Here is a 26,092-nt window from a genome sequence, read left to right on the forward strand (position 1 = left end):
TATATATATATATATATATATATATATATATATATATATATATATATATATATATATATATATATATATACATGTGTGAAATTGAATCCCTGGGGATAGGGGAGAAAGAATACTTCCCACGTTTTCCCTGCGTGTCGTAGAAGGCGACTAAAAGGAAATCCTCCCCTCTCACTTTTTTTTAATTTTCTAAAAGAAGGAACAGAGAAGGGGGCCAAGTGAGGATGTTCCTTCAAAGGCCCCAGTCCTCTGTTCTTAACGCTTCTTCGTTAACGCGGGAAATGGCGAATAGTTTGATAAAAGAATATATATATATGAATATATATGTGTGTGTGTCTATGCATAGGCCAAACCGGAAAAACTGTAACAGAGAAGTGTTACTGGCTTTTTCATGCAGTAAGCTGGGATGACCAAAAAATGCGATCGTTAAATACACTAATGGAAATAAGTACCCTATATGTCTTTAATATCCAGTTATTTTTCCCCCACCCCCTTGCTGATTATGCCACACTCATCGTTATTGAGTCTGCCTTATCTGCCAGTACTAAGAACTTTGATTTGTCCCCAGGCGATTTTAAAGACCATCAAATCATTAACCATATCATTTTAAGAGAATTAATGCACGAAACAAAAAAGTTGTTCAAGACAGACACAGCTACCCAGGTCAGGGCAGATAGTACGTGGTCTTTTGTGGTAGACGCTAGGCGGTGGCACTCCATTGTGATATTGGAATCTATATAACTCTAAGTACCAGTGCCTAATGAGGTGGATTGTCTCCACGAAATGTGTTTTGTCACATGCATGAAAAATTACTTGTTAAATATAATTATATGAACCACTGAAGTGCGATTTTGTTTGTTAAAGAGAGAAGGGGTAGTGAAAGCTTTGCACAAGATGAAAGCCGAAAGGGCGGTGGGTTTCAATGGTATTGCAGTGAAAATTATTAAAAAATTGGGTGATTGTGCTATTGATTGGTTGGTACGGATATTCAAGAAATGTATGGATCATGGTGAAGTGCCTGAGGACTGGTGGAATACATGCATATTGCTAAAGGACAAAGGCAAAGGGGATAAAGGTGAGTGTTCAATTTACAAAGGAGGCATGATTTTACTGAATATTCCTAGGAAGTTATGTGGGAGGATATTGATTGAGAAGGTAAAGGCATGTACAGAGCATCAGATTGGGGAAGCGCAGTGTGGTTTCAGAAGTAGTAGAGGATGTGTGGATCAGGTGTTTGCTTAGAAGATGTATGTGAGATATACTTAGAAAAAATGGATTTCTATGTAGCATTTATGGATCTGGAGAAGGCATATGATAGGGTTCAGAGAAATTCTTTGTAGAAGGTTGTAAGAGAATATGGTGGGAGGGAGGAAAGATGTCAGAAAGAGTGAAAAGTGTTTATCAAGGATGTAAGGCATGCGTATGAGTAGGAAGAGAGGAAAGTGATTGGGTTCCAGTGAATGTCGGTTTGCGGCAGGTGTGCGTTGCTTGATTTGTTTATGGATGGGGTGGTTAGGGAGGTGAATGCAAGAGTTTTGGAGAGAGGAGGAAGTATGCAGTCTGTTGTGGATGAAAGAGCTTGGGAAATGAGTCAGTTGTTTGCTTATGATACAGCACTGGTGTGATTCGGGTGAGAAACTATAGAGGTTTGTGACTGAGTTTAGTAAAGTGTGTGAAAAAAGGAAGCTGAGAGTAAATGGGAACAAGAGCAAGGTTATTAGGCTCAGTAGGGTTGAGGGACAACTTAATCGGGAGGTAGCTTTGAAAGGAGGAAAGCTGGAAAAAGTGAAATGTTTTAGATATCTGGAAGTGAACTTAGCAGCGGATGGAGCAATGAAAGCGAAAATGAGTCACAGGATGGGGAGCGGGAGAAGGTTCTGGGAGCATTGAATAATGCGTGGAAGGCGAGAACGTTATCTCGGTGACCAAAAATGAGTATGTTTGGAGGAATAGTGGTTTCATCAATGTTATATGGTTGCGAAGCATGGTCTAAAGATAGGGTTGTGTGGAGAAGGGTGTATGTGTTACAAATGAAATGTTTGAGGACAATATGTGGTGTGAGGTGGTTTGATCGAGTAAGTACTGAAAGGATAAGAGAGATGTGTGGTAATAAAAAGATTGTGGTTGAGAGAGCAGAAGATGGTGTGTTGAAATGGTTTGGTCACATGGAGAGAATGAGTGAGGAAAGATTGACAAAGAGGATATATATGTCAGAGATGGAGGGAAGACAAAGAAGCGGGAGACCAACTTGGAGGTGGAAGGATGGAGTGAAAAAGATTTTGAGCGATCGGGGCCTAAACATACAGGAGGGTAAAAGACGTGCAAGGAATAGAGTGAATTAGAACGATGTGGTATATCGTAGTCGAAGTGCTTTTAATGGATTAAAGCAGGGCATGCAAAACGTCTGGGATAAGCCATCGAAAGGTCTGTCGGGCTTGGATGTGGAAAGGGAGCTGTGGTTTTTGGTGCATTACACATGACAGCTTTAGACTGAGTGTGAATGAATGTGGCCTTTTTTTGTCATTTCCTTGCGAAACCTCACTGGTTATGGCGTTGGGGCGGTGAGTGGGTGGGGGTGTAGGGGCTGGGACGCTATTTCATGTGTGGCGAGATGGCGACGGGAATGGATGAAGGTTGCAAGTATGAATATGTACATATGTATATATGTATATGTATGTATACGTTGAAATGTATATATATGTATATGTGCGTGTGTGGGCGTTTATGGATATGTGTATGTGGATGGGTTGGGCCATTCCTTGTCTGTGTCCTTGCGCTACATCGCTAAAGCCAATCTCTAGCTGTCATATGTAATGCACCGAAATCACAGCTCCCTCTCCACATCCAGGCCCACAAAACTTCGGTGGTTTACTCCAGACGCTTCACATGCAGTGGCTCAATCCATTGACAGCACGTCAACCCTGGTACACCACATCGTTCCTATTCACTCAATTCCTTGCACGCCTTTCACCCCAAGTGTATATTCAGGCCTAGATCGTTCAAAATCTTTTTCGCTCCATCCTTCCACCTCCAATTTGGTCTCCCACTTCTCCTGGTTCCCTCTACCTCTGACACATATATCCTCTTTGTCAATCTTTCCTCACTCATTCTTTTAATGTGACCAAGCAATTTCAATATACCCTCTTCTGTTACCTCAACCACACTCTATTTACTACCACACATCTCTTCCACCCTTTCATTACACATTTAATCACGCCACTTCACACCACATATTGTCCTTAAGCATTTCATTTCCAACACATCCACTCCCCACCGCACAACTATATCAATAGCTGATGCCTCTGAACCATATAACATTATTGGAACCAGTGTTCCTTCAAACATACCCAATTTTGCTCTTCGAGATAACGTTTTCACCTTCCAGACATTCTTCAACGCTCTCAGGACCCCCCCTCTCTCTCTCTCTCTCTCTCTCTCTCTCTCTCTCTCTCTCTCTCTCTCTCTCTCTCTCTCTCTCTCTCTCCCCCTCCACCCTGTGACTGACTTCTACCTCATGGTTACATCTGCTAAATCCACTCCCAGATATCTAAAGCACTTTCCTTCCACTTTTTCTCCATTGAAACTTACCTCCCAATTAACCTGTCCCTCAACCCTACTGAACTTGATAACCTTGCTCTTATTTACATTTACTCTCAGCTTACTTCTTTCACACACTTTTCCAAATTCAGTCGCCAACTTCTTCAATTTCTCACACGAAGCAGCCACCAGCACTGTATCATTAGCAAACAACAACTGACTCATTTCCCATGCCCTCTCATCGACAGCAGACTGCATACTTGCCACTCTCTCCAAAAGTCTTTTATTCACCTCCCTAACCACCCCATCCATAAAAGATTAAATAACCATGGAGACATCACGCACCCTGTCGTAAACTTTCCTTTCTTCCTACTCGTACACATAACTTACATACTTGGTAAGAACTTTTCACTGCTTTTAGCAACTTACCTCCCATACCATATACATAGAAATCCATCTGTTTCTCTAATTTTTCTCACATACATTCTTCAAAGCAAACACCAGATCCACACATCCTCTACCACTTCTGAAACCACACTGCTCTTCCCCAGTCTGATGCTCTGTACATGCCTTTATCCTCTCAATCAATACCCTACCATATAATATCCCAGGAATACTCAACAAACTTATACATATTTGATTTGAACACTCACCTTTATTCCATTTGCCTTTGTTTATGGGCCCTATGCATGCATTCCGCAAATCCTCAGGTACTTCACCATGAACCATACATACATTGAATATCCTTACCAGCCAGTCAACAACACGATCACCCTCATTTTTGATAAATTTCACAGCAATACCATCCAAACCCGCCGCCTTCCCGGCTTTCATCTTCCGCAAAGCTTTTACTACTTCTCTGTTTACCAAACTATTCTACCTAACCCCTCTCACTTCGCACACCACCTCGCCCAAAACACCCTTTATCTGCCACTCTATCATCAAACACACTCAACGAACCTCCAAAGTACTCACTCCATCTTCTTACTTCACCACTACTCGTTATTGTCTCCAAGTTAACACCCTTCACCGATGTTCCCATTTGTTTTCTTGTCTTAGGCACTTTATTTACTTTCTTCCAAAACATCTTTTTATTCTCCCTAAAAGTTAATGATACTCCCTCACCCTACTCTCTCACCCCAACTCTCATTTATCCTCTTTTTCACCTCTTGTACTTTTCGCTTGATCGCCTGCCGTTTTCTATTATACATCTCCCAGCTATTTGCACTACCTCCCTGAAAAAATCGTCTAAACGCCTTTCTTCTTTTTCACTACAATCTTACTTCTTCATCCCAACATTCACTACCATTTCCAATCTGCCCACCTCCCACCTTTCTCATGCCACAATCATCTTTTGCTCAAGCCATCACTGCTTCCCTAGATACATCACATTCTTCCCCCAGTCCCTTTACGTCATTTGATCTCACCTTTTGCCATTCTGCAATCCATCTCTCCTGGTATTCCCTTTCACAGGTCTCTTCACTATGACATTCTCTCTTATTTTCTGAAAACATCTGCAAATCTTCACCTTCGCCTTCACAGTACAATGATCGGACATCCCTCCAGTTGCACCTCTCAGCACATTAACATCCGAAAGTCTCTCTTTCACACACCTATCAATTAATACGTAATCCAATAACGTTCTCTGGTCATCTCTCCTAACTACATGCATATACTTATGTATATCTCTCTTTTTAAATCAGGTATTCCCAATAACCAGTCCTTTTTCAGCACATATCTACAAGCTTTTCACTATTTCCATTTACAACACTGAACACCCCATGTACACAATTTATACCCTTAACTGCCACATTACTCACCCTGCATTCAAATCACCCATCCGTATAACCCAGTCTCGTGCATAAAAAATGTTAATACAGTCACTAAGCTGCTTCCAAAACACTAGCCTCTCATGATCTTTCTTCTCATGCCCAGGTGCATAGGCACCAATATTCACCCATCTCTCTCCATCCACTTTCAGTTTTACCAATATCAATCTAGAATTAACATTCTTGCACACTATCAGATATTCCTACAACTCCTGCTTCAGGAGTAGTGCTACTCCATCCTTTGCTCTTGTCCTTTTACCAACCCTTGATTTTACTCCCAAGACATTTTCAAACCACTCTTCCCTTTGCCCTCGAGCTTCGTTTCATTCAAAGTCAAAACATCCAGGTTCCTTTCCTCAAACATACAACCTATCTCTACTTTTTTCTCATCTCGGTTACATCCAGACCCATTTAGAGACCCCAATATGAACCTTCGAGGAGGATGAGCACTCCCCCCATGACTGCTTCTTCTGTTTCCCCTTTAAAAATGTTAAATACAAGGCAGGGAGGGTTTCTAGCCCCCCGCGCCCTCTCTCATTAGTCACCTGCTATGACACACGGGGAATACTCGGGAAGTATTCTTTCTCCCCTATCCCCAGGGATATATATATATATATATATATATATATATATATATATATATATATATATATATATATATATATATATATATATATATATATATATATATATATATATATATATATATCTTTTTTTTTTTTTTTTTTTGCTTTGCCGGTCTCCCGCCTTTGCGAGGGAGCGCAAGGAAACAGACGAAAGAAATGGCCCAACCCACCCCCATACACAATGTATATACATACACATCCACACACGCAAATATACATACCTATACATCTCAATGTACACATATATATACACACACAGACACATACATATATACCCATGCACACAATTCAAACTGTCTGCCTTTATTCATTCCCATCGCCACCTCGCCACACATGAAATACCAACCCCCTCCCCCCTCATGTGTGCGAGGTAGCACTAGGAAAAGACAACAAAGGCCCCATTTGGTCAAACTCAGTCTCTAGCTGTCATGCAATAATGCCCGAAACCACAGCTGCCTTTCCACATCCAGGCACCACACAACTTTCCGTGGTTTACCCCAGACGCTTCACATGCCCTGATTCAATCCACTGACAGCACGTCAACCCCGGTATACCACATCGATCCAATTCACTCTATTCCTTGCCCTCCTTTCACCCTCCTGCATGCTCAGGCCCCGATCACATAAAATCTTTTTCACTCCATCTTTCCATCTCCAATTTGGTCTCCCACTTTTCCTTGTTCCCTCCACCTCGGACACATATATCCTCTTGGTCAATCTTTCCTCACTCATTCTCTCCATGTGCCCAAACCATTTCAAAACACCCTCTTCTGCTCTCTCAACCACGCTCTTTTTATTTCCACACATCTCTCATACCCTTACATTACTTACTCGATCAAACCACCTCACACCACACATTGTCCTCAAACATCTCATTTCCAGCACATCCACCCTCCTGCGCACAACTTTATCCATAGCCCACGCCTCGCAACCATACAACATTTTTAGAACCACTATTCCTTCAAACATACCCATTTTCGCTTTCCGAGATAATGTTCTCGACTTCCACACATTTTTCAAGGCTCCCAGGATTTTCGCCCCCTCCCCCACACTATGATTCACTACCGCTTCCATGGTTCCATCCGCTGCCAGATCCACTCCCAGATATCTAAAACACTTTACTTCCTCCAGTTTTTCTCCATTCAAACTTATCTCCCAAGTGACTTGACCCTCAACACTACTGTACCTAATAACCTTGTTCTTATTCACATTTACTCTTAACTTTCTTCTTTCACACACTTTACGAAACTCAGTCACCAGCTTCTGCAGTTTCTCACATGAATCAGCCACCAGCGCTGTATCATCAGCGAACAACAACTGACTCACTTCCCAAGCTCTCTCATCCACAACAGACTTCATACTTGCCCTCTTTCCAAAACTCTTGCATTCACCTCCCTAACAACCCCATCCATAAACAAATTAAACAACCATGGAGACATCACACACCCCTGCCGCAAACCTACATTCACTGAGAACCAATCACTTTCCTCTCTTCCTACACGTACACATGCCTTACATCCTCGATAAAAACTTTTCACTGCTTCTAACAACTTGCTACCCACACCATATATTCTTAATACCTTCCACAGAGCATCTCTATCAACACTATCATATGCCTTCTCCAGATCCATAAATGCTACATACATACACACATATATATATATATATATATATATATATATATATATATATATATATATATATATATATATATATATATATATATATATATATATATATATATATATATATATATATATATATATATTTTGGCTTTGTCGCTGTCCCCCGCGTTTGCGAGGTAGCGCAAGGAAACAGACGAAAGAAATGGCCCCACCCACCCCCATACACATGTATATACATACGTCCACACACGCAAATATACATACCTACACAGCTTTCCATGGTTTACCCCAGAAGCTTCACATGCCCTGATTCAATCCACTGACAGCACGTCAACCCCGGTATACCACATCGATCCAATTCACTCTATTCCTTGTCCTCCTTTCACCCTCCTGCATATTCAGGCCCCGATCACACAAAATCTTTTTCCCTCCATCTTTCCACCTCCAATTTGGTCTCCCACTTCTCCTCGTTCCCTCCACCTCCGACACATATATCCTCTTGGTCAATCTTTCCTCACTCATTCTCTCATGTGCCCAAACCATTTCAAAACACCCCTCTTCTGCTCTCTCAACCACGCTCTTTTTATTTCCACACATCTCTCTTACCCTTACGTTACTTACTCGATCAAAACACCTAACACCACACATTGTCCTCAAACATCTCATTTCCAGCACATCCATCCTCCTACGCACAACTCTATCCATAGCCCACGCCTCGCAACCATACAACAATGTTGGAACCACTATTCCTTCAAACATACCCATTTTTGCTTTCCGAGATAATGTTCTCGACTTCCACACATTCTTCAAGGCTCCCAGAATTTTCGCCCCCTCCCCCACCCTATGATCCACTTTCCGCTTCCATGCTTCCATCCGCTGCCAGATCCACTCCCAGATATCTAAAACACTTTACTTCCTCCAGTTTTTCTCCATTCAAACTTATCTCCCAAGTGACTTGACCCTCAACACTACTGTACCTAATAACCTTGCTCTTATTCACATTTACTCTTAACTTTCTTCTTTCACACACTTTACCGAAACTCAGTCACCAGCTTCTGCAGTTTCTCACATGAATCAGCCACCAGCGCTGTATCATCAGCGAACAACAACTGACTCACTTCCCAAGCTCTCTCATCCACAACAGACTTCATACTTGCCCTCTTTCCAAAACTCTTGCATTCACCTCCCTAACAACCCCATCCATAAACAAATTAAACAACCATGGAGACATCACACACCCCTGCCGCAAACCTACATTCACTGAGAACCAATCACTTTCCTCTCTTCCTACACGTACACATGCCTTACATCCTCGATAAAAACTTTTCACTGCTTCTAACAACTTGCTACCCACACCATATATTCTTAATACCTTCCACAGAGCATCTCTATCAACACTATCATATGCCTTCTCCAGATCCATAAATGCTACATACATACACACATATATATATATATATATATATATATATATATATATATATATATATATATATATATATATATATATATATATATATATATATATATATATATATATATATATATATATATTTTGGCTTTGTCGCTGTCCCCCGCGTTTGCGAGGTAGCGCAAGGAAACAGACGAAAGAAATGGCCCCACCCACCCCCATACACATGTATATACATACGTCCACACACGCAAATATACATACCTACACAGCTTTCCATGGTTTACCCCAGAAGCTTCACATGCCCTGATTCAATCCACTGACAGCACGTCAACCCCGGTATACCACATCGATCCAATTCACTCTATTCCTTGTCCTCCTTTCACCCCCCTGCATATTCAGTCCCCGATCACACAAAATCTTTTTCCCTCCATCTTTCCACCTCCAATTTGGTCTCCCACTTCTCCTCGTTCCCTCCACCTCCGACACATATATCCTCTTGGTCAATCTTTCCTCACTCATTCTCTTCATGTGCCCACACCATTTCAAAACACCCCCTTCTGCTCTCTCAACCACGCTCTTTTTATTTCCACACATCTCTCTTACCCTTACGTTACTTACTCGATCAAAACACCTAACACCACACATTGTCTTCATACATCTCATTTCCAGCACATCCATCCTCCTACGCACAACTCTATCCATAGCCCACGCCTCGCAACCATACAACAATGTTGGAACCACTATTCCTTCAAACATACCCATTTTTGCTTTCCGAGATAATGTTCTCGACTTCCACACATTCTTCAAGGCTCCCAGAATTTTCGCCCCCTTCCCCACCCTATGATCCACTTTCGCTTCCATGCTTCCATCCGCTGCCAGATCCACTCCCAGATATCTAAAACATTTTACTTCCTCCAGTTTTTCTCCCTTCAAACTTACCTCCCAATTGACTTGACCCTCAACCCTACTGTACCTAATAACCTTGCTCTTATTCACATTTACTCTAAACTTTCTTCTTTCACACACTTTACCATTCTCAGTCACCAGCTTCTGCAGTTTCTCACATGAATCAGCCACCAGCGCTGTATCATCAGCTAACAACAACTGACTCACTTCCCAAGCTCTCTCAACCCCAACAGACTTCATACTTGCCCCTCTTTCCAAAACTCTTGCATTCACCTCCCTAACAACCCCATCTATAAACAAATTAATCACCCATGGAGACATCACACACCCCTGCCGCAAACCTACATTCACTGAGAACCAATCACTTTCCTCTCTTCCTACACGTACACATGCCTTACATCCTCTATAAAAACTTTTCACTGCTTCTAACAACTTGCCTCCCACACCATATATTCTTAATACCTTCCACAGAGCATCTCTATCAACTCTATCCAGATCCATAAATGCTACATACAAATCCATATGCTTTTCTAAGTATTTCTCACATACATTCTTCAAAGCAAACACCTGATCCACACATCCTCTACCACTTCTGAAACCACACTGCTCTTCCCCAATCTGATGTTCTGTACATGCCTTCACCCTCTCAGTCAATACCCTCCCTTATAATTTACCAGGAATAATCAACAAACTTATACCTCTGTAATTTGAGCATTCACTCTTATCCCCTTTGCCTTTGTACAAAGGCACTATGCACGCATTCCGCCAATCCTCAGGCACCTCACCATGAGTCATACATACATTAGATAACCTTACCAACCAGTCAACAATACAGTCACCCCCTTTTTTAATATATATATATATATATATATATATATATATATATATATATATATATATATATATATATATATATATATATATATATATATATATATATATATTTATATATATATATATATAGCTAGGTAGCGCAAGGGAACAGACGAATGAATGGCCCAACCCACCCACATACACATGTATATACATAATCGTCCACACGAACACATACATACTTATACATTTCAACGTATACATATATATATATATATATATATATATATATATATATATATATATATACACAGACATATACACATATACATAATTCATACTTGCTGCCTTTATTCATTCTCGTCAACCCCCCCCCCCCCCCCGTCACACATGAAATGACCCCCCCCCCGTCACACATGAAATGACCCCCCACCCCCCGTCACACATGAAATGAACCCCCCCCCCCCCCCCCCCCCCCCCCCCCCGGTACGTGTGCGAGGTAGCACTAGGAAAAGACAACAAAGGCCATATTCGTTCACACTGTTTCTAGCTGTCATGTATAATGCATCGAGACCACAGCTCCCTTTCCACATCCAGGCCACACAAAACATATCATGGTTTACCCCAGATGCTTCACATGCCCTGGTTCATTCCATTTTACTGCACGTCGATCACACTGTTCCAATTCACTCTACTCCTTGCACGCCTTTCAGCCTACTGCATGTTCAGGCCCCGATCGCTCAAAATCTTTTTCACTCCATCCTTCCACCTCCACTTTCGTCTCCCAGATATATATGTTGCCCTTTTGAGGTACCATATTGTACTTTAAAAAGAAAGTGAAATAATATTAAGGAGCATCCACCATCGCCTTATGTTGCTTAAATGCAGCCTGTTTCAGTTGAGTAGGTAAGCAACAAGATGATTTACATGAGTGGTGATAGTAAAGATATATTATAAGCATATGAGTTTTTTATCATTACATATAGTGCATTACACGCATAAGTTCTTTGTTTCAAGTGTTTATATGAACTGATAATAGAAATGGTCTTTGGATAACCGAATATGAATCTTATGACTCATCGTTTAGATACAGTAACTTGACATGGCGATTACCCTCGCATGGATGGCCCTCTACTAATAGGCCCATATATATGAAGATCGAAAACACCGCCCGAGGGACGCATCTTCTCCGACTAAGTTGACCCGGAGAGGGGAACAAACAAACTTCTCGAAAATCAAAAAAATCCGAAAGAACTCTTCCCAGGCGGACGGCCACGGCTTTCAAAAATCTATGTGTGTGTAAATAAGGCATATCCGTTCGTCTGTAAACAAAACGGAGGAGTTAGCTATACAAACACACCTGGGATCGCGTAAGAAATTCCCGGGATGTGGCCATTGTTACAAAAACATTGCCAGACGCTGTTTACCTTGCACACGGTGGGGCCTCACTAACCCACCCCGGCCACTGTTCTGATCAGTAATGGTAGCACTGAGGTGACACGTCCCACAATTTATGACACAAGTTTTATTGACGTAGAAGGCATCATTATGTTATAACCAGCTATGTATATTGGCGTCAAGGATATGTATCAGAGGAAAAGTCCTCCTGTGAGTGAGTGGGTAGGTGTGTTTTGTGTACATATTTGCGAGAGAGACTAACGTGCCTATTAACTACTACGAAAATTTGTCGGAGGCAGGACAAGTGTAAAGTGCTCACCGCGCATTTCCTTTGATGAATAATAGCGTTTCTCCCTGTACATACGCTCGTTACATAACTCTCAGTTGAGGATTAATTTGGAATTGACTTCAAGCTACCCTAATATATCGTTTTCTTTTTGATATTACTCTAGTTTTGCTACACATATTTCTTATACCTCCTGAGTATCAGAGTTTAAGAGTAATTCCCATTTTTTCCTAGGCTATCATATACTTCAGTTTGATGCCTTTTTGCTACATTCCATGGTATTCCATGCAACTTTCAAACTGTTACTCTCCTGGTGAAAGACTTTGTGTCGAGCAGTATTGTTAGCTGTCATCTCAATATATTGCCATGCATAAATTATAATGTAAATTTCTCTTCTCTCTAAGTTGTGAAGTGAAAAAGATGAAGCTATATATATATATATATATATATATATATATATATATATATATATATATATATATATATATAAACATCTATATGTGTATATATATATATATATATATATATATATATATATATATATATATATATATATATATATATATATATATATATATATATATATATATATATATATATATATATATATAAACATCTATATATATATATATATATATATATATATATATATATATATATATATATATATATATACAGATATAGTATAAGAACGGGACAAGAATCAAATGCTTCGTTTAATCACGTTAAAAACTATGATCATTTTATTGACCGGAGTAATGCCATCTCAGTTATTATCTCTAACTTTATAACCAAGAGAAATACCATTGAATCTTCAATTATTAGATACATAAAGAATTATAATCTTAATATTAGTGATTGTCTATACAAATTAGATAACGATATTGTTGATAAAATTTGTAAAATGATAAGTTTATGAACGCTCGTTGTCTGGCGTGGACAATCACATGTTTCCCAAATGGCGTCCTAGCTTCGTCTCTTCGATGTATATCAAGTGACTCACATTTCTCTCTTGTGTCTCCCCTGATGATGTGATTATTGCACGAAAGTGCACTTGGGAACTTAACGTGTTTCATTTTAACCGTGGACTCATAGGAATATAATTATATATATATATATATATATATATATATATATATATATATATATATATATATATATATATATATATATATATATATATATATATATATATATATATATATATTATCCCTGGGGTTAGGGGAGAAAGAATACTTCCCACGTATTCCCTGCGTGTCGTAGAAGGCGACTAAAAGGGGAGGGAGCGGGTGGCTGGAAATCCTCCCCTCTCTTTTTTTTTTTCCAAAAGAAGGAACAGAGAAGGGGGCCAGGTGAGGATGTTCCCTCAAAGGCCCAGTCCTCTGTTCTTAACGCTACCTCGCTAACGCGGGAAATGGCGAATAGTTTAAAAAAAAAGAAAAAAAAATATATATATGTATGTATATATATATATATATATATATATATATATATATATATATATATATATATATATATATATATATATATATATATATATATATATATATTCCCACGTATTCCCTGCATGTCGTAGAAGGCGACAAAAAGGGGAGGGAGCGCGGGGCTGGAAATCCTCCCCTCTCGTTTTTTTTTAATTTTCCAAAAGAAGGAACAGAGAATTGGGCCAGGTGAGGGTATTCCCTCAAAGGCCCACTCCTCTGTTCTTAACGCTACCTCGCTAATGCGGGAAATGGCGAATAGTTTGAGAGAAAAAAAAAAAAAAAAAAATATATATATATATATATATATATATATATATATATATATATATATATATATATATATATATATATATCTTTCAAACTATTCGCCATTTCCCGCATTAGCGAGGTAGCGTTAAGAACAGAGGACTGGGCCTTTGAGGGAATACCCTCACCTGGCCCAATTCTCTGTTCCTTCTTTTGGAAAATTGAAAAAAAAAAAAAAAACACCGAGAGGGGAGGATTTCCAGCCCCCCGCTCCCTCCCCTTTTAGTCGCCTTCTACGACACGCAGGGAATACGTGGGAAGTATTCTTAATCCCCTATCCCCAGGGATAATATATATATATATATATATATATATATATATATATATATATATATATATATATATATATATATATATATATATATATATATATATATATATATATATTATCCCTGGGGATAGGGGAGAAAGAATACTTCCCACGTATTCCCTGCGTGTCGTAGAAGGCGACTAAAAGGGAAGGGAGCGGGGGGCTGGAAATCCCCCCCTCTCGTTTTTTTTTTAATTTTCCAAAAGAAGGAACAGAGAAGGGGGCCAGGTGAGGATATTCCCTCAAAGGCCCAGTCCTCTGTTCTTAACGCTACCTCGCTACGCGGGAAATGGCGAATAGTATGAAAAAAAAAAAAAAAAAAAAATATATATATATATATATATGTGTGTGTGTGTGTGTGTATGTATGTATATATTTGTATCTATTTATCAATTATACTTTGTCGCTGTCTCCCGCGTTAGCGAGGTAATGCAATAAAACAGACGAAAGAATGGCTCAACCCCCCCACATACACATGTATATATATATATACAACTCCACACACGCACATATACATACCTATACATTTAAACGTATATATATATATATATATATATATATATATATATATATATATATATATATATATATATGGATTTGTATGTAGCATTTATGGATCTGGAGAAGGCATATGATAGAGTTGATAGAGATGTTCTGTGGAAGGTATTAAGTATATATGTTGTGGGAGGAAAGATGTTAGAAGCAGTGAAAAGTTTTTATCGAGGATGTAAGGCATGTGTACGTGTAGGAAGAGAGGAAAGTGATTGGTTCTCAGTGAATGTAGGTTTGCGGCAGGGGTGTGTGATGTCTCCATGGTTGTTTAATTTGTTTATTGATGGGGTTGTTAGGGAGGTGAATGCAAGAGTTTTGGAAAGAGGGGCAAGTATGAAGTCTGTTGGGGATGAGAGAGCTTGGGAAGTGAGTCAGTTGTTGTTCGCTGATGATACAGCGCTGGTGGCTGATTCATGTGAGAAACTGCAGAAGCTGGTGACTGAGTTTGGTAAAGTGTGTGAAAGAAGAAAGTTAAGAGTAAATGTGAATAAGAGCATGGTTATTAGGTACATTAGGGTTGAGGGTCAATTCAATTGGGAGGTGAGTTTGAATGGAGAAAAACTGGAGGAAGTAAAGTGTTTTAGATATCTGAGAGTGGATCTGGCAGCGGATGGAACCATGGAAGCGGAAGTGGATCATAGGGTGGGGGAGGGGGCGAAAATTCTGGGAGCCTTGAAGAATATGTGGAAGTCGAGAACATTATCTCGGAAAGCAAAAATGGGTATGTTTGAAGGAATAGTGGTTCCAACAATGTTGTATGGTTGCGAGGCGTGGGCTATGGATAGAGTTGTGCGCAGGAGGATGGATGTGCTGGAAATGAGATGTTTGAGGACAATGTGTGGTGTGAGGTGGTTTGATCGAGTAAGTAACGTAAGGGTAAGAGGGATGTGTGGAAATAAAAAGAGCGTGGTTGAGAGAGCAGAAGAGGGTGTTTTGAAATGGTTTGGGCACATGGAGAGAATGAGTGAGGAGAGATTGACCAAGAGGATATGTGTCGGAGGTGGAGGGAACGAGGAGAAGAGGAAGACCAAATTGGAGGTGGAAAGAAGGTGTGAAAAAGATTTTGTGTGATCGGGGCCTGAACATGCATGAGGGTGAAAGGAGGGCAAGGAATAGAGTGAACTGGAGCGTTGTGGTATACCGGGGTTGACATGCTGTCAGTGGATTGAATCAAGGCATGTGAAGCGTCTGGGGTAAACCATGGAAAGCTGTGTAGGTATGTATATTTGCGTGTGTGGACGTATGTATGTACATGTGTATGGGGGTGGGTTGGGCCATTTCTTTCGTCTGTTTCCTTGCGCTACCTCGCAAACGCGGGAGACAGCGACAAAGCAAAAAAAAAAAAAAAAAAAAAAAAAATATATATATATATATATATATATATATATATATATATATATATATATATATATATATATATATATATATATATATATATATATATATATATATATATATCCCTGGGGGTAGGGGAGAAAGAATTCTTCCCACGCATTCCTCACGTGTCGTAAAAAGCGACTGAATGGGACGAGAGCGGAGGGGCTGGAATCCCTTCCCTCCTTGTATTTTGACTTTCTAAAAGGGGAAACAGAAGAAGGAGTCACACGAGGAGTGCTAATCCTCCTCGAAGGCTCAGATTGGGGTGTCTATATGTGTGTGGATGTAACCAAGATGATAAACAGGAGAGATAGGTAGTATGTTTGAGGAAAGGAGCTTGGATACTTTGGCTCTGAGTGAAACGAAGCTCAAGGGTAAAGGGGAAGAACTTATACTTCTGGGAATGTCTTTGGAGTAAAGTCAGGGGTTAGTGAAAGGACATGAGGAAGGGAAGGAGTAGCACTACTCCTGAAACAGGAGTGGTGGGAGTATATGATAGAGTGTAAGAAAGTAAACTCTAGATCGATATGGGTAAAACTGAAAGTGGATGGAGAGAGATGGGTGATTATTGGTGCATATGCACCTGGGCATGAGAAGAAAGATCATGAGAGGCAAGTGTTTTGGGAGCAGCTGAGTGATTGTGTTAGTAGTTTTGATGCACGAGACCGGGTTATAGTGATGGGTGATTTGAATACAAAGGTGAGTAATGTGGCAGGTGAGGGAATAATTGGCGTACATGGGGTGTTAAGTGTTGTAAATAGAAATGGTGAAGAGCTTGTAGATTTTTGTGCTGAGAAAGGACTGGTGATTGGGAATACCTGGTGTAAAAAGAGAGATATACATAATCATACCTATGCAAGTATGAGAGATGGCCAGAGAGCGTTATTGGATTATGTGTTGATTGATAGGCGCTCGAAATAGAGACTTTTAGATGTAAATGTGCTGAGAGGTGCAACTGGAGAGATGTCTGATCATTATCTTGTGGAGGCGAAGGTGAATATTTGTAGATGTTTTCAGAAAAGAAGAGAGAATGTTGGTGTAAAAAGGGTGGTGAGAGTAAGTTAGCTCGGGAAGGAGACTTGTGTGAGGAAGTATCAGGAGAGACTGAGTAGATTATTGAAAAAGGTGAGAACAAAGGGCGGAAGGGGAGTGGGGGAGGAATGGGATGTATTTAGGGAAGTAGTGATGTCTTACGCAAAAGATGCTTGTGGCGTGAGAAGCGTGGGAGGTGAGCAGATTAGAAAGGGTAGTGAGTGGACGGATGAAGAAGTAACATTATTCGTGAAAGACAAGAGAGAGGCATTTGGACGATTTTTGCAGGGAAATAATGCAAATGAGTGGTAGATCACTAAAAGAAATGGGCAGGGGTCAAGAGAAAGGTGTAAGAGGTGAAAAAAATTGTAAATGAAAGTTGGGGTGAGAGGTTATCATTAAATTTTAGGGAGCATGAAAAGATGTTTTGGAAGGAGGTAAATAAAGTGCGTAAGACAAGGGAATCAATGGGACCTTCAACGAAGGGGGCTAATGGTGAGGTGATAACAAGTAGTGGTGAAGTAAGAAGGAGATGGATTGAGTATTTTGAGGGTTTGTTGAGTGTGTTTGATGATTGAGTGGCAGATATAGGGTGTTTTGGTCGAGGAGGCGTGCAAAGTGAAAGCTTTAGGGAAAAGGATTTGGTAAACAGGGAAGAGGTAGTAAACATTTGCGGAAGATGAAAGCCGGCAAGGCAGTGGGTTTGGATGGTATTACAGTGGAAATTACTAAAGAAGGAGGTGACTGTATTGTTGACTGGTTGGTAAGGTTATTTAATGTATGTATGACTTATGGTGAGGTGCCTGAGGATTGGCGGAATGCTTGCATAGTGCCATTGTACAAAGGCAAATGGGATAAAATTGAGTGCTCAAATTACAGAAGTATAAGTTTGTTGAGTATTCATGGGAAATTATATGGGAGGGTATTGATTGAAAGGGTGAAGTCATATACAGAGCATCAGTTTGGGGAAGAGCAGTGTGGTTTTGGAAGTGGCAGAGGATGTTTGGATCAGGTGTTTGCTTTGAAGAATGTATGTGAGAAATATTAAGAAAAGCAAATGGATTTGTATGTAGCATTTATGGATCTGGAGAAGGTATATGATAGATTTGATAGAGATGCTCTGTGGAAGGTATTAAGAATATATGGTGTGGGAGGCAAGTTGTTAGAAGCAGTGAAAAGTTTTTATCGAGGATGTAAGGCATGTGTACGTGTAGGAAGAGAGGAAAGTGATTGGTTCTCAGTGAATGTAGGTTTGCGGCAGGGGTGCGTGATGTCTCCATGGTTGTTTAATTTGTTTATGGATGGGGTTGTTAGAGAGATGAATTCATGAGTTCTCGAAAACGGGACAGGTATGCAGTCTCTTGTGGATGGGAGCGCTTGGGAAGTGAGTCAGTTGTTGTTTGCTAATGATACAGCGCTGGTGGCTGATTCGTGTGAGAAAATGCGGAAGCTGGTGACCGAGTTTGGTAAAGTGTGTGTGAAAGAAGAAAGTTGAGAGTAAATGCGAACAAGATCAAGGTTATTAGGTACAGTTGTGTTGAAGGACAAGTCAACTGGGAGGTAAGTTTGAATGGAGAAAACTGAAGGAAGTGAAGTATTTTAGATACCAGGGAGTGGATTTGGCAGCGGATGGAACATTGGAAGCGGAAGTGAATCATAGGGTGGGGAAGGGGGCGAAAGTTCTTGGAGCGTTGAAGACCGTTTGGAAGTCGAGAATATTATCTCGGAAAGCAAAAATGGGTATGTTTGAAGGAGGAGTAGTTCTTCCAACAATGTTATATGGTTGCGAGGCTTGGGGTATGGATAGAGTTGTGCGGAGGAGGGTGGATGTGCTGGAAATGAGATGTTTTAGAACAATATGTCGTGTGAGGTGGTTTGATCGAGTAAGTAATGTAAGGGTAAGAGAGATGTGTGGTAATAAAAACAATGTGGTTCAGAGAGCAGAAGAGGGTGTTTTCAAATGGTTTGGTCGCATGGAGAGAATGAGTGAGGAAAGATTGACCAAGAGGATATATGTGTCAGAGGTGGAGGGAACGAGAAGTGGGAGACCAAATTAGAGGTGGAAAGATTGAGTGAGAAAGATTTGAGTGATCTGACACTGGACATTCAGGAGGATGAAAGGCGTGCAAGGAATAGAGTGAATTGGAACGATGTGGTATACCGGGGTCGACGTGGTGTCAATCGATTGAACCAGGGCATGTGAAGCGTCTGGGGTAAACCATGGAAAGTTCTGTGGGGCCTGGATGTGGAAAGGGAGCAGTGGTTTCGGTGCATTATTACATGACAGCTAGAGACTGATTGAAAGAAAGTGGCCTTTGTTGTCTTTTTCCTAGCGCTACCTCGCGCACATTTTGGGGGAGGGGGTTGCTATTTCATGTGTGGTGGGGTGGCGATGAGAATGAATAAAGGCAGACAGTATGAATTATGTACATGTGTATGTATGTATATGTCTGTGTTTTTATATATATGTAGACATTGAGATGTATAGGTATGTATATTTCCGTGTGTGGACGTGCATGTATATACATGGGAATATAGGGTGGTTGGGCCATTCTTTCGTCCGTTTCCTTGCGCTACCTCGCTAACGCGGGAGACAGCGACAAAGAAAAATAAAATACATAATAATAATATATATATATATATATATATATATATATATATATATATATATATATATATATATATATATATATATATATATATATATATATATATATATATATGGAAATCCTCCCCTCTCGTTTTTTTTTTTAATTTTCCAAAAGAAGGAACAGAGAATTGGGACAGGTGAGGGTATTCCCTCAAGGCCCAGTCCTCTGTTCTTAACGCTACCTCGCTAAATCGGGAAATGGCGAATAGTTTGAAAGAAGAAAGAAAAATATATATATATATATATATATATATATATATATATATATATATATATATATATATATATATATATATATATATATATATATATATATATATATATATATATATATATATATATATATATTTTTTTTTTTTTTTTTTTTTTTTTTTCATACTATTCGCCATTTCCCGCATTAGCGAGGTAGCGCTAAGAACAGAGGACTGAGCCTTTGAGGGAATATCCTCACCTGGCCCCCTTCTCTGTTCCTTCTTTTGGAAAAAAAAAAAAAAAAAAAAAACGAGAGGGGAGGATTTCCAGCCCCCCGCTCCCTTCCCTTTTAGTCGCCTTCTACGACACGCAGGGAATACGTGGGAAGTATTCTTTCTCCCCTATCCCCAGGGATAATATATATATATATATATACATATATATTCATTTTTTTACTTTGCTTTGTCGGTGCGCAAGGAAACAGACCAAAGAATGGGCCAACCCGCCCACATACACATATATATACGTACACGTCCACACACGCAAATATACATACCTATACATCTAAACGTATACATATATATACACACACAGACATATTCATGTATACATATGTACAAAGTTCATACTATCTGCATTTATTCATTCCCATCGCCACACTGCAACACATGAAAAACAACCCCCTTCCCCCTCATGTGCATGAGGTAGCGCTAGGAAGACAACAAAGGCCACATTCGTTCACACTCAGTCTCTAGCTGTCATGTAATAATACACCGAAACCATAGCTCCCTTTCCACATCCAGGCACCACAGAACTTTCCATGGTTTACCCCAGACGCTTCACATGCCCTGGTTAAATCCGTTGACAGCACGTCGACTCCGGTATACCAAATCGTTCCAATTCACTCTATTCCTTGCACGCCTTTCACCCTCCTGCATGTTCAGGCCCCGATCTCTCAAAATCTTTTTAATTCCTTCTTTCCACCTCCAAGTTGGTCTACCACTTCTCCTCGCTCCCTCCACCTCTGACACATATATGCTCTTGCTCAATCTTTCCTCACTCATTCTTTCCATGTGACCAAACCATTTCAAAATACACTCTTCTGCTCTCTCAACCACACTCTTTTTATTACCACACATCTCTCTTACCCTTACATTACTTACTGGATGAAACCACCTCACATCATATATTGTCCTCAAACATCTCATTTCCAGCACATCCATCCTCCTCCGCACAACTCTATCCATAGCCCACGCCTCGCAACCATACAACATTGTTGGAACCACTATTCCTTCAAACATACCAATTTTTGCTTTCGAAGATAATGTTCTCGACTCCCACACATTCTTGAAGGCTCCCAGAATTTTCGCCCCTTCCCCCAACCTATGATTCACTTCCGCTTCCATGGCTCCATCCGCTGTCAAATGCACTCCCAGATATCTAAAACACTTCAATTCCTCCAGTTTTTCTCCATTCAAACTTACCTCCCAGTTGACTTGACCCTCAACCCTACTGTACCTATCAACCTTGCTCTTATTCACATTTACTCTCAAATTTCTTCTTTCACACACTTTACCCAACTCAGTCACCAGCCTCTACAGTTTATCTCATGAATCAGCCACTAGCGCTGTATCATCAGCGAACAACAACTGACTCACTTCCCAAGCTCTGTCATCCACAAGAGACTGCATACTTGCCCCTCTTTCCAAAACTCTTGCATTCGCCTCCCTAACAACCCCATCCATAAACAAATTAAAGAACCATGGAGACATCACACACCCCTACCGCAAACTTACTTTCACTGAGAACCAATCACTTTCCTCTCTTCCCACACGTACACATGCCTTACATCCTCGATAAAAACTTTTCACTGCTTCTAACAACTTGCCTCCCACACCATATATTTTTAATTCCTTCCACAGAGCATCTCTATCAACTCTGTCATATGCCTTTTCCAGATCCACAAATGCTCTATACAAACCCATTTGCTTTTCTAAGTATTTCTCACATACATTCTTCAAAGGAAACACCTGATCCACACATCCTCTACCTCTTCTGAAACCACTGTGCTCCTCCCCAATGTGATACTCTGTACATGTCTTCACCCTGTCAGTCAATACCCTTCCGTATAATTTCCCAGGAATATTGAACAAACCTATACCTCTGTAATTGAGCACTCACCTTTGTCCCCTTTGCCTTTGTACAATGGCACTATGCAAGCATTCCGCCAATCCTCAGGCACTTCACCATGAATCATACATGCATTAGATAACCTTACCAACCAGTCAACAATACAGTCACCCCCTTTTTTAATTAATTCCACTGCAATACCTTCCAAGGCAGCTTCCTTGCCGGCTTTCATCTTCCGCAAAGTTTTTACTACCTCTTCTCTGTTTATCAAATCATCCTCCCTGACCATCTCACTTTTCACACCACCTCGACCAAAACATCCTATATCTGCCACTCTATCATCAAACACATTCAACAAACCTTCAAAATACTCACTCCATCTTCTTCTCACATCACCACTACTTGTTATTACCTCCCCATTACCCCCCTTCACTGAATTTCCCATTTGTTCCCTTGTCTTACGCACTTTATTTACCTCCTTCAAAAACATCTTTTTATTCTCCCTAAAATTTAATGATACTCTCCCACTCCTACTCTTATTTGCCCTCTTTTTCACCTCTTGCACCTTTTTCTTGACCTCCTGCCCCATTCTTTTATACATCTCCCACTTATTTGCATTATTTACTTGCAAAAATCGTCCTAATGCCCCTCTCTTCTCTTTCACTAAAAATCTTACTTCTTCATCCCACTACTCACTACCCTCTCTAATGAAGCCACCTCCCACGCTTCTCATGCCACAAGCATCTTTTGCGCAAGACATCACTGCTTCCCTAAATACATCCAATTCCTCCCCCACTCCCCTTACCTCCTTTTTTCTAACCTTTTTCCGTCCTGTACTCCGTCTTTCCTGGTACTTCCTCACACAAGTCTCCTTCCCAAGCTCACTTACTCTCACCACTCCCTTTACCCCAACATTCTCTCTTCTTTTCTGAAAACGTCTATAAATCTTCACCTTCGCCTCCACAAGATAATGTTCAGACATCCCTCCATTTGCACCTCTCTGCGCATTAACATTCAAAAGTCTCTCTTTCACGCGACCATCAATTAACACGTAATCTGATAACGCTCTCTGGCCATCTCTCTTACTTACATACGTATACTTATGTATATATCGCTTTTTAAACCAGGTATTCCCAATAACCAGTCCTTTTTCAGCACATAAATCTACAAGCTCTTCACCATGTCCATTTACAACATTGAGCACATCATGTGTACCAATTATTCCGTCAACTGCTGCATTACTCACCTTTGCATTCAAATCACCCATCACTATAACCCGCTCTCGTGCATCAAAACCACTAACACACTCATTCAGCTGCTCCCAAAACACTTGCCTCTAATGATATTTCTTCCCATGCCCCGGTGCATATGCACCAATAATGACCCATCTCTCTCTATCAACTTTCAGTTTTACCCATATTAATCAAGAGTTTACTTTCTTACACTCTATCACATACTAACACCACTCCAGTTTTAGGAGTAGTGCTACTCCTTCCCTCTCTATTGTCCTCTCACTAACTCCTGACTTTACTCCCAAGACATTCCCAAACCACTCTTCCCCTTTACCCTTGAGCATCGTTTCACTCAGAGCCGTAACATCCAGGTTCCTTTCCTTAAACATACTACCTATCTCTCCTTTTTTTCCCATTTTGGTTACATCCACACGCATTTACATATATATATATATATATATATATATATATATATATATATATATATATATATATATATATATATATATATATATATATATATATATATCTTTCTTTTTTCTTTCTTTGAAACTATTCGCCATTTCCCGCATCAGGAAGGTAGCGTTAAGAACAGAAGACTGGGCCTCTGAGGGAATATCCTCACCTGGCCCCCTTCTCTGTTCCTTCTTTTGGAAAATTAAAATAAAAAAAAAAAAAATGAGAGGGGAGGATTTCCAGCCCCCCGCCCCCTCCCCTTTTGGTCGCCTTCTACGACACACAGGGAATACGTGGGAAGTATTCTTTCTCCCCTATCCCTATATATGTATAATGGTGCTAACAGACTCTATGTAATTAAGGTTACTCAACAAGTGGAAGGTCACCTTTGACAAAGTTGTACCATTAAGAGTACAGTTTTGTTAAAGAACTTATCACTTAAAACGAGTCTACATTTCCCTGCAACTGGAAGTAGCACAGCCTTGTGGGATGCAGTAGACTTTAAAAAGAAGCCATGGCAATTGGTCCTAGGGTAGTCATGTTTTTTCCTTTTTTTTTTTCTTGCGCTTTGTCGCTGTCTCCCGCGTTTGCGAGGTAGCGCAAGGAAACAGACGAAAGAAATGGCCCAACCCACCCCCATACACATGTATATACATTCGTCCACACACGCAAATATACATACCTACACAGCTTTCCATGGTTTACCCCAGACGCTTCACATGCCTTGATTCAATCCACTGACAGCACGTCAACCCCGGTATACCACATCGCTCCAATTCACTCTATTCCTTGCCCTCCTTTCACCCTCCTGCATATTCAGGCCCCGATCACACAAAATCTTTTTCACTCCATCTTTCCACCTCCAATTTGGTCTCCCTCTTCTCCTCGTTCCCTCCACCTCCGACACATATATCCTCTTCGTCAATCTTTCCTCACTCATTCTCTCCATGTGCCCAAACCATTTCAAAACAAACTCTTCTGCTCTCTCAACCACGCTCTTTTTATTTCCACACATCTCTCTTACCCTTACGTTACTTACTCGATCAAACCACCTCACACCACACATTGTCCTCAAACATCTCATTTCCAGCACATCCATCCTCCTGCGCACAACTCTATCCATAGCCCACGCCTCTCAACCATACAACATTGTTGGAACCACTATTCCTTCAAACATACCCATTTTTGCTTTCCGAGATAATGTTCTCGACTTCCACACATTCTTCAAGGCTCCCAGAATTTTCGCCCCCTCCCCCACCCTATGATCCACTTCCGCTTCCATGGTTCCATCCGCTGCCAGATCCACTCCCAGATATCTAAAACACTTTACTTCCTCCAGTTTTTCTCCATTCAAACTTACCTCCCAATTGACTTGACACTCAACCCTACTGTACCTAACAACCTTGCTCATATTCACATTTACTCTTAACTTTCTTCTCTCAAACACTTATTGAACTCAGTCACCAGCTTCTGCAGTTTCTCACATGAATCAGCCACCAGCGCTGTATCATCAGCGAACAATAACTGACTCACTTCCCAAGCTCTCTCATCCACAACAGACTGCATACTTGCCCCTCTTTCCAAAATTCTTGCATTTACCTCCCTAACAACCACTTCCATGAATAAATCAAACAACCATGGAGACATCACACACCCCTGTCGCACAGCTACATTCACTGAGAAGCAATCATTATCCTCTCTTCCTACACGTACACATGACTTACATCCTCGATAAAAGACTTTAAACTGCCTTTCCGGCTTTCATCTATATATATGTATATATATAAATATATATATATATATATATTTTCCAAAAGAAGGAACAGAGAAGGGGGCCTGGTGAGGATATTCCCTAAAAGGCCCAGTCCTCTGTTCTTAACGCTACCTCGCTAATGCGGGAAATGGCGAATAGTATGAAAGAAAAGAAAGATATATATATAT

Source organism: Panulirus ornatus, chromosome 69 (assembly GCF_036320965.1).
Source record: "Panulirus ornatus isolate Po-2019 chromosome 69, ASM3632096v1, whole genome shotgun sequence".
Taxonomy (NCBI): Eukaryota; Metazoa; Arthropoda; class Malacostraca; order Decapoda; family Palinuridae; genus Panulirus; species Panulirus ornatus.